The sequence below is a fragment of the Schistocerca cancellata genome, chromosome 8, assembly GCF_023864275.1.
Source record: "Schistocerca cancellata isolate TAMUIC-IGC-003103 chromosome 8, iqSchCanc2.1, whole genome shotgun sequence".
In the NCBI taxonomy this organism is placed as follows: domain Eukaryota; kingdom Metazoa; phylum Arthropoda; class Insecta; order Orthoptera; family Acrididae; genus Schistocerca; species Schistocerca cancellata.
The window spans coordinates 147,775,924-147,787,027 of NC_064633.1; the positions used below are offsets into that span (position 1 = coordinate 147,775,924).

Genomic DNA, 11,104 nt, shown 5'->3' on the forward strand with positions numbered 1-11,104 from the left:
CAACGTTATCTACCTGATCGTTTTAGTTTAAATTATTCGTAACTGTAATACCTAAGTATTTAGTTGAATTTACAGCCTTTAGACTTGTGTGATTTATCGAATAAGCGAAATTTGGCGGACTGCCTTCAGTACTCATGTGGATGACTTCAAACGTTTCTTATTTAGAGTTAACTGCCTCTTTTCGCACGATACAGCTAACTTGTCTAAATCATTTTGCGAATTGGTTTTGAGCATCTGATGACTTCAAAAGGCTATAAATGACAGCATCCTATGCAAACAATCTAAGAGGGGTGCTCAGATGTCTCCTAAATCCTTTATGTAGATCAGCAATGGCAGAGGACCTATAATACTTCATTGAGAACGGCAGACATTACTTTTGTTGTACTCGATAACTTTCGTTCAGTTACTACGAGCTGTGACATTTCCGATAGTAACTCACTAATCCAGTGGCATAACTTAAGCGATACTTCATAGGCACACAACCTGATTAGAAGTCGCTTATGTGTAACAGTGTTGAAAGCCTTCTGGAAATTTAAAAATATGGAACCAATTTGATATCCCTTGTCTATAACACTCTTTACTATAAAGATCTAGTTGCGCTACAAAAGAACGATATTTTCTGAATCCGTGTTGGGTATTTCTCAAAAATTCGTAATCTTCGAGGTAATTTATAATGTTCTAACACAGTATATGTTCCAGAATACTACTCCAAATCGACGATACTGACATGGGTCCGTAATTCAGCGGATTATTCCTATTTCCTTTCTTGGGTACGGACGTGACTCTTGGTACTTTCCAGCCTTCAGGTACGGATCTTTTGATGAGCGAGCGGTCGTATGCGATTGCTAAGTATGGAGTTATTGTATCATAATAATCTAGAAGGAACCTAACTGCTATAAAATCTGAACCGGTGGACTTGCCCTTTATGAAACATTTTCGCTAAATCGCAGATATATACTTCTAAGTTACTCATGTTGGCAGTTGCTCTAGATTCGAATTCTGGAACCGTCGTGTGTCATCAGAGACATCACTATGTTATAGCGCAGTGAAAGTATTGACTGCGTCTTGCCACTGTACTTTACATTTGACCAGAATCTCTTTGGGTTTTTGCTACATTTCTAAACAGAGTTCCGTTGTGGAAACTGTTGAAAGCACATCACTTTAGATTCCCGCTAAATTTCTAGTTTCTTTAATACTCCGCCAACATTGGAGATTTTGCATTCTTTTAGATTTGCATCTTTTTCGTTGCTTCTGCTATACTATTCTGCCCCGTCTTCTCTAACATGAGGGATCAGTTGCATCGCTTGTTAGTTTATGTGGCACATATCTCTAAATCGTCGGCGATTCTATTTGTTTTAATCCAACCCAAATCTGGTGTACGCTTATATAGACAGGTCGGAACGAGTAAAGAGTGTCTCCTAGAAGGAAGACTGTCTGTTAGAAGGGCGTCAAGCGAATATTTATCTGCTTTTTTGAGCAGATTTAATTTGCGTTTATTTTTTGATGCGTTTGAAAGTTACGATATTCAGTTTCGCTCCAACTGTCCTGTGGTCACTAATGCCTGGTTAATTAAAGTGCATTTGTTGCACTCGTGATTATACTGTGCATGAATTAAGGGAAAAGAAAACAATTTATTCTGCTTATTTCTACTAACAAATAACTAACGGTATAATTTTTTAGGAAAACTGAATTTATTATCGCTATACGAAATCGTGTTATACGAAATGAATTGAGTATTAGTTCTGGAGCATCCTGCCGAAACCATTTCCAAATACTTAATATTTAGGGACTGATTCACATAATACGCATATAGTAGAATGAAGGCTTTCACGACCGGTTGACATGGCTGTTGATATACTTTCCGGGATGTGAGGTCGTGGTCCAAGAACTTTTCTGCTCCTTACGTTTCGTCCAGGACTGCGCTGGACTTCCTCAGAGGCGCTGCTCCGCTGAGTCTTGCCGACTGTCAGTCGGCAAGACTCAGCGGAGCAGCGCCTCTGAGGAAGTCCAGCGCAGTCCTGGACGAAACGTAAGGAGCAGAAAAGTTCTTGGACCACGACCTCACATCCCGGAAAGTATATCAACAGCCAATACGCATATACGTATCCGTTAACGTCCATCGTGTTTACCAATGTTTCTCTTTTTTGTAATAACTGTGCAACGAAAATAGCACTAAGACAAAAACATTTATGCATATTCTGAATGGGGTTAACATTAGTACAGGGAAAATTCATGTACGTGGGCATACATTTATTCAACAACTGCCAGAGTAATTAAATTTTGTTGTAGAATATGTTGTGGAGCTTAGGCCTAACGAAAATAAGTTTCTGTTGGACAGTTTCTACCACTCAACCGACTAGTTTACTCACAGTGGTAAGAGTTATTTAATAATCAATATTTACACTGTAATGCAATCAAATTTCGTATGCTGCATCATTTCATTGAACTGCAGTTAAATGAGACGTACATGTTTGACTTCTTTTCCCATTCCACACACTCCTCTGAGCGGGACCCAAGTTATATGACTAACTGTGTGCTATGCAGAATGCCGTAAATTACATGTATTAACAATGGAACTACACACTAACAAATCAAAAAAATTGAAGCTATTCCGTAACGAGGCACCGGAGAGCACGAGCCCTTGTACCAAAATACACGGAAAGCATCCCTGATAATCCCTCGAAACATCATTGATTGAGTTAAGGTTTCTCGGTGGTCCCGAAGCGACGGCAATCGAAGCACAGTACTATTGCTCCTGCGGACTGTTGTTTGGAAGCGTTTGTTTGACACGACTGACTCTATTTGTGACTCAGTAATCGTGTAATGAAACAGTACGACGCTTCGCTCTTTCGGGAAGTGCGCAACCGCGCACAAACCACATGAAATACGGCAAGAGCCGTTTTTCCGAGCGTATATCGAAAATAGCATTAAACGGACTGAGAGGCGGTGATAAACGCGCTTCCGAGATATCTGCGGTAACTTTCACGGCGACTGAAATCCGCTCAGTGGCCGTACTCTGGTGTGGGGATACCTGTTGCGGTCGGACACGGCAGAGTGGTATCTCCCAGGGAGAGAGGCGAGAGTGGAACTTTAAAACAAAATGTTATTTTCCAAGTTTGACTCCGGAGGAGGGAGATAGCGGCAGTGAAGGCAAAGTTCGCAAATCTGTACTCTAAGTGACGAACGAGAAGGATCGAGTTTCGTAGAACAAAACTGCCTTGCAGACTGGGCACGACATATACGGTAAGCGAAACTACATGAAGCCAGCGAAAGAAATAAAAAGAAAAGAAAAGAAGTTGATACCGTGCTACTCTGCTACCAAATATGACACACGTTATCCACCGTCTGCTGCAGTGTTCTTCCTCCTGCTCTGCATTTTAATATAACCGTAGGAATACCCTCGAAATGAATGAATGTCACCGTGTTACAGGAAGCAATTAGGTGACCGTAGTGACTTTTGAAAGACTTTCGTTACAGAATTAGTTTTCCGAGTAAAATACAGTTGTACATGGATGTGCTAGTTTGGTTTACTCCTTTATACAGGGTGTTACAAAAAGGTACGGCCAAACTTTCAGGAAACATTACTCACACACAAATAAAGAAAATATGTTATGTGGACATGTGTCCGGAAACGCTTAATTTCCATGTTAGAGCTCATTTTAGTTTCGTCAGTATGTACTGGACTTCCTCGATTCACCGCCAGTTGGCCCAATTGAAGGAAGGTAATGTTGACTTCGGTGCTTGTGTTGACATGCGACTCATTGCTCTAAGTACTAGCATCAAGCACATCAGTACGTAGCATCAACAGGTTAGTGTTCAACACGAACGTGGTTTTGCAGTCAATGCAACGTTTACAAATGCGGAGTTGGCAGATGCCCATTTGTTGTATGGATCAGCACGGGGCAATAGCCGTGTCGCGGTACGTTTGTATCGAGACAGATTTCCAGAACGAAGGTGTCCCGACTGGAAGACGTTCGAAGCAATTGATCGGAGTCTTAGGGAGCACGGAACATTCAAGTCTATGACTCGCGACTGGGGAATACCTAGAACGACGAAGACACCTGCAATGGACGTAGCAATTCTTCGTGCAGTTGACGATAACCCTAATGTCAGCGTCAGAGAAGTTGCTGCTGTACAAGGTAACGTTGACAACATCACTGTATGAAGAGTGCTACGGGAGAACCAGTTGTTTCCGTACCATGTACAGCGTGTGCAGGCACTATCAGCAGCTGATTGGGTTCCACGGGTACACTTCTGCGAATGGTTCACCCAACAATGTGTCAATCCTCATTTCAGGGCAAATGTTCTCTTTACGGATGAGGCTTCATTCCAATGTGATCAAATTGTAAATTTTCACAATCAACATGTGTGGGCTGACGAGAATCCGCACGCAATTGTGCAATCACGTCATCAACACAGATTTTCTGTGAACGTTTGGGCAGGCATTGTTGTTGATGTCTTGATTGGGCCCCATGTTCTTCCACCTACGCTCACTGGATTTCATACGGGATACTCTACCTGTGCTGTTAGAACATGTGCCTTTACAAGTTCGACACAACATGTGGTTCATGCACGATGGAGCTCCTGCACATTTCAGTCGAAGTGTTCGTACGCTTCTCAACAACAGATTCGGTGACCGATGGATTGGTAAAGGCGGACCAATTCCATGGCATCAACGCTCTCCTGACCTCAACCATCTTGACTTTCATTTATGGGGGCACTTGAAAGCTCTTGTCTACGCAACCCCAGTACCAAATGTAATGACTCTTGGTGCTCGTATTGTGGATGACTGTGATACAATACGCCATTCTCCAGGGCTGCATCAGCGCATCAGGGATTCAATGCGACGGAGGGTGGAGGCATGTATCCTCGCTAACGGAGGACATTTTGAACATTTCCTGTAACAAAGTGTTTGAAGTCACGCTGGTACGTTCTGTTGCTGTGTGTTTCCATTCCATGATTAATGCGATTTGAAGAGAAGTAATAAAATGAGCTCTGACTTGGGAAGTAAGCGTTTCCGGACACATGTCCACATAACATATTTTCTTTCTATGTGTGTGAGGAATGTTTCCTGACAGATTCGCCGTAACTTTTTGTAACACCCTATATATGAAGTGTTACAAAGATCAGTCGATGGTGCAGTAAAATTATTTACCAGGTAAGTATGATGTAAAAAAAGGTACTGCATGTGTGGAACTTTCGCCGGCCGCGGTGTCCGAGCGTTTCTAGGAGCTTCAGTCCGGAACAGCGCGACTGTTACGGTCGAAGGTTCGAATCCTGCCTCGGGCATAGATGTGTGTGATGTCCTTAGGTTAGTTAGGTTTAAGTAGTTCTAAGCTCTAGGGGACTGATGACCTCAGATGTAAGTCCCATAGTGACCAGACCCATCTGAACCAATTTGTGGAACCTTCGCTAGGAGTAAGAGAGTGTCCGATGGCCCTATCGGATGAGATTAAATAAATAAATATATCTGCAGTAGAGCTGTAGATAAAAAATCTAAACATAGATATTTCTTTCCAGAAATCTGGCGTGTATTGGCGACTTTTTGTGCCGATATATAGATGTCAAAACGGCAATATCGAGTGCCGATAGTTGTATTTTACATTATATTTTTTCCCAGTTTTCGGAAAATATTTGAACCTGAAATTGTAGTAGGACATAATTACTTTCACTGTGTGTAAGAGTCTTACTACCTTTTGAGATTTCTTCACCTTCAATCATTCTCTTTAACAGTGTGAAGCAAGTATATGTGCCACAAAAGAAGATCTCCGACTGCATTTGGTCTGTGTGTGTGTGGAAGTAGGGGGGGGGGGGCGGTTTGAATGTAACAACAAGATTTCCGGTGTGAAGAAACAGCACAGCAGTTTAGTTGAAAACAATCTTTCATGCAGCTAGTGTGCTGTGGTCTAGGGGTAGCGTCTTTGATTCATAATCAAAAACGTCTTCGGTCCCGGGTTCGATCCCCGCCACTGCCTAAATTTTGATAAATAATCAGTATTGGCGGCCGAAGACTTCCGGCATAAGAAGTCAGCTTCATTCTGCCAACGGCCTTGTCAAGGAGGGCGTAGGAGCGGATAGAGGTTCAGGGCACTCTCTTGTCCTAGGGGTGGGAAATTGCCCCTAAAGGTGGAAGAATCAGCAATGATCAACGCCATGAGGATGCAGAAGGCAATGGAAACCACTGCATTAAAGACACGTAACGTGTATCCACAGGACATGTGGCCTGTATTTGAAGAAGTGTCATGATGATCTTTCCATTGGCAAAAGATTCCGGAATAGTCCCCCATTCGGATCTCCGGGAGGGGACTGCCAAGGGGGAGGTTACCATGGGAAAAAGATTGAATAATCAACGAAAGGATAACGTTCTACGAGTCGGGGCGTGGAATGTCAGAAGCTTGAACGTGGTAAGGAAACTAGAAAATCTGAAAAGGGAAATGCGAAGGCTCAATCTAGATATAGTAGGGGTCAGTGAAGTGAAGTGGAAGGAAGACAAGGATTTCTGGTCAGATGAGTATCGGGTAATATCAACAGCAGCAGAAAATGGTATAACAGGTGTAGGATTCGTTATGAATAGGAAGGTAGGGCAGAGGGTGTGTAACTGTGAACAGTTCAGTGACCGGGTTGTTATAATCAGAATCGACAGCAGACCAACACCGACAACGATAGTTCAGGTATACATGCCGACGTCGCAAGCTGAAGATGAACAGATAGAGAAAGTGTATGAGGATATTGAAAGGGTAATGCAGTACGTAAAAGGGGACGAAAATCTAATAGTCATGGGCGACTGGAATGCAGTTGTAGGGGAAGGAGTAGAAGAAAAGGTTACAGGAGAATATGGGCTTGGGACAAGGAATGAAAGAGGAGAAAGACTAATTGAGTTCTGTAACAAGTTTCAGCTAGTAATAGCGAATACCCTGTTCAAGAATCACAAGAGGAGGAGGTATACATGGAAAAGGCCGGGAGATACGGGAAGATTTCAATTAGATTACATCATGCTCAGACAGAGATTCCGAAATCAGATACTGGATTGTAAGGCGTACCCAGGAGTAGATATAGACTCAGATCACAATATAGTAGTGATGAAGAGTAGGCTGAAGTTCAAGACATTAGTCAGGAAGAATCAATACGCAAAGAAGTGGGATACGGAAGTACTAAGGAATGACGAAATACGTTTGAAGTTCTCTAACGCTATAGATAAAGCAATAAGGAATAGTGCAGTAGGCAGTACAGTTGAAGAGGAATGGACATCTCTAAAAAGGGCCATCACTGAAGTTGGGAAGGAAAACATAGGTACAAAGAAGGTAGCTGTGAAGAAACCATGGGTAACAGAAGAAATACTTCAGTTGATGGATGAAAGGAGGAAGTACAAACATATTCCGGAAAAATCAGGATTACAGAAATACAAGTCGCAGAGGAATGAAATAAATAGGAAGTGCAGGGAAGCTAAGACGAAATGGCTGCAGGAAAATGTGAAGACATCGAGAAAGATATGATTGTCGGAAGGACAGACTCAGCATACAGGAAAGTCAAAACAACCTTTGGTGACATTAAAAAAAACAACGGTGGTAACATTAAGAGTGCAACGGGAATTCCACTGTTAAATGCTGAGGAGAGGGCAGATAGGTGGAAAGAATCCATTGAAAGCCTCTATGAGGGTGAAGATTTGTCTGATGTGATAGAAGAAGAAACAGGAGTCGATTTAGAAGAGATAGGGGATCCAGTATTAGAATCGGAATTTAAAAGAGCTTTGGAGGACTTACGGTCAAATAAGGCAGAAGAGATAGATAACATTCCATCAGAATTTCTAAAATCATTGGGTGAAGTGGCAACAAAACGACTATTCACGTTGGTGTGTAGAATATATGAGTCTGGCGATATACCATCTGACTTTCGGAAAAGCATCAGCCACACAATTCCGAAGACGGCAAGAGCTGACAAGTGCGAGAATTATCGCACAATCAGCTTAACAGCTCATGCATCGAAGCTGCTTACAAGAATAATATACAGAAGAATGGAAAAGAAAATAGAGAATGCGCTAGGTGACGATCAGTTTGGCTTTACAACAACTAAAGGGACGAGAGAGGCAATTCTGACGTTACGGCTAATAATGGAAGCAAGGCTAAAGAAAAATCAAGACACTTTCATAGGATTTGTCGACCTGGAAAAAGCGTTCGACAATATAAAATGGCGCAAGCTGTTCGAGATTCTGAAAAAAGTAGGGGTAAGCTATAGGGAGAGACGGGTCATATACAATATGTACAACAACCAAGAGGGAATAATAAGAGTGGACGATCAAGAACGAAGTGCTCGTATTAAGAAGGGTGTAAGACAAGGCTGTAGCCTTTCGCCCCTACTCTTCAATCTGTACTTCGAGGAAGCAATGATGGAAATAAAAGAAAGGTTCAGGAGTGGAATTAAAATACAAGGTGAAAGGATATAAATGATACGATTCGCTGGTGACATTGCTATCCTGAGTGAAAGTGAAGAAGAATTAAATGATCTGCTGAACGGAATGAACAGTCTAATGAGTACGCAGTATGGTTTGAGAGTAAATCGGAGAAAGACGAAGGTAATGAGAAGTAGTAGAAATGAGAACAGCGAGAAACTTAACATCAGGATTGATGGTCACGAAGTCAATGAAGTTAAGGAATTCTGCTACCTAGGCAGTAAAATAACCAATGACGGACGGAGCAAGGAGGACATCAAAAGCAGACTCGCTATGGCAAAAAAGGCATTTCTGGCCAAGAGAAGTCTACTAATATAAAATATCAGCCTTAATTTGAGGAAGAAATTTCTGAGGATGTACATCTGGAGTACAGCATTGTATGGTAGTGAAACATGGACTGTGGGAAAACCGTAACAGAAGAGAATCCAATTATTTGAGATGTGGTGCTATAGACGAATGTTGAAAATTAGGTGGACTGATAAGGTAAGGAATGAGGAGGTTCTACGCAGAATCGGAGAGGAAAGGAATATGTGGAAACCACTGATAACGAGAAGGGACAGGGTGATAGGACATCTGATAAGACATGAGGGAATGACTTCCATGGTACTAGAGGGAGCTGTAGAGGGCAAAAACTGTGGAGGAAGACAGAGATTGGAATACGTCAAGCAAGTAATTGAGGACGTAGGTTGCAAGTGCTACTCTGAGATGAAGAGGTTAGCACAGGAAAGGAATTCGTGGCGGGCTGCATCAAACCAGTCAGTAGACTGATGACCAAAAAAAAAAGTGTGCTGTTACTTCACTTCGATATTCTTCACGAAGAGTTGTTGAAAATGATGAGCAAAAATCTAAATGATAAGACTGGTCGTTGTTATGGCCGGAGACGCGTGAGGGGAAACGCAGAAGTAATCGGCGGTCGGCGCTACCAAGAGAAACTGCAACGTTTATCGTCACCACGAAATTTTGGTACTACTACTGCTAGGTCGTTAACGTTTGCTGAAATGAAAAAAAAAACAGGGATGTTGACAGGAAGTATTCCAGATAAATCCGCTATGTGACGAAACCGAACGATGGACCCATAAGACTCTTTTTATTGTACCATTTACATGCAAATACCATTGTTAGCAAAGTAGTTATCACCAACTGTGAACGTGCATTGTTTTACTTTCAATTCTTGCTCTGAATGGGATAGGCAGGCAGCTAGCTTGTTCATTTACAGAATCTCTAATAATAAGTCAATACTTAAATATACAGCTCTAAAGCTGTTCGTCATAGGCAGGTTCGTCGACACTTTTTTCCGCCCATATATAGCTATAACGATTCTTTCCTTTGATATATCGATAGCCGATAATATCACTCCTTAAATATCGATGTATCGGATACCCAATATTTTGATAATATCAACAGTCCTAAAGTGTTATTTTCCTGTAGTTAAGAGATATTGCTTGCTTCGATCCAAGACGGCACGTGATAAACAAGAAACTTCCTGGCAGATTAAAACTGTGTGCCGACCGAGACTCGAACTCGGGACCTTTGCCTTTCGCGGGCAAGTGCTCTACCAACTGAGCTACCGAAGCACGACTCAGGCCCGGTCTCACAGCTCTACTTCTGCCAGTATCTCGTCTCCTACCTTCCAAACTTTACAGAAGCTCTCCTGCGAACCTTGCAGAACTAGCACTCCTGAAAGAAAGGATATTGCGGAGACATGGCTTAGCCACGGCCTGTTGGTAGAGCACTTGCCGCGAAAGGCAAAGGTCCCGAGTTCTAGTCTCAGTCCGGCACACAGTTTTAATCTGCCAGGAAGTTTCATATCAGCGCACACTCCGCTGCAGAGTGAAAATCTCATTCTGGAGACGTGATAAACAAATTAGAATCTCCGTTGCAAAAACAAATTTGTTAACAGACATTTGACGGCAGCACACGAACGGTGGGCTGAAATATTACAGCTTTGCTTTTTGTAGACGCTGCTGTTATTGTACTAAATGCATCATTTCAAATTGTACGAGGAGGAAAATCAGCCTGATAGGTTTTGACGAACAATCACAGTATTAACCTTATGTGACTTTGCCAAACCAAGATCCGAAGATAGGTGGATTGAATCTGACAACTACATTATGTTGTACAGTACAAACACTGATTTACGGCAAGTGTCCACTCTAGTCTACCGCGCACAAGTCTCTGCATAACACTGCAACCTACATCCCCATTAACCTGGTTACTGAAATCAAGCCTTGGTATCCATCTGTACCATTAACCCCCGACACTTCCCTCCTTTACGAAGCTATATACTGCTTGATGCTTAAGAATGTGTCTCACTGTACAGTTTTAACCGTCCACACTACCCCCCACTGCGAAACGGACTACTATTTGATACCACGGGATGTGCCCTGTAATACTGCTGGTAGCGGTAGTTTAATTCATCCATAGATCACATTTAAGAGGAGGTTGGACATGTCATGGTATTATACTTTATGAACAATAAAAATAACGTGATCTATATCTACAGGTATTTGTACGTTGATCAGGTGGAACATTACGACTACCTACCTAATACACGGTATGTCCACCTCTGGCACGGATAACAGCGGCGACTCTTAGTCGCATGGAAGCAACGAGGCCTTGCTAGGTCACTGGAGGGAGTTGGACCACATCTGCACACCA

General features: G+C 42.4%; 1 non-coding gene across 1 annotated transcript; it reads right to left on the reverse strand.

Moving 5' to 3' along the window:
• Window positions 1-9,946: 9,946 nt before the first annotated feature.
• Trnas-cga (transfer RNA serine (anticodon CGA)) lies at window positions 9,947-10,022 on the reverse strand. Its single transcript has one exon. It is a non-coding gene; the product is annotated as a tRNA-Ser (tRNA).
• Between the last annotated feature and the right edge of the window lie 1,082 nt (window positions 10,023-11,104).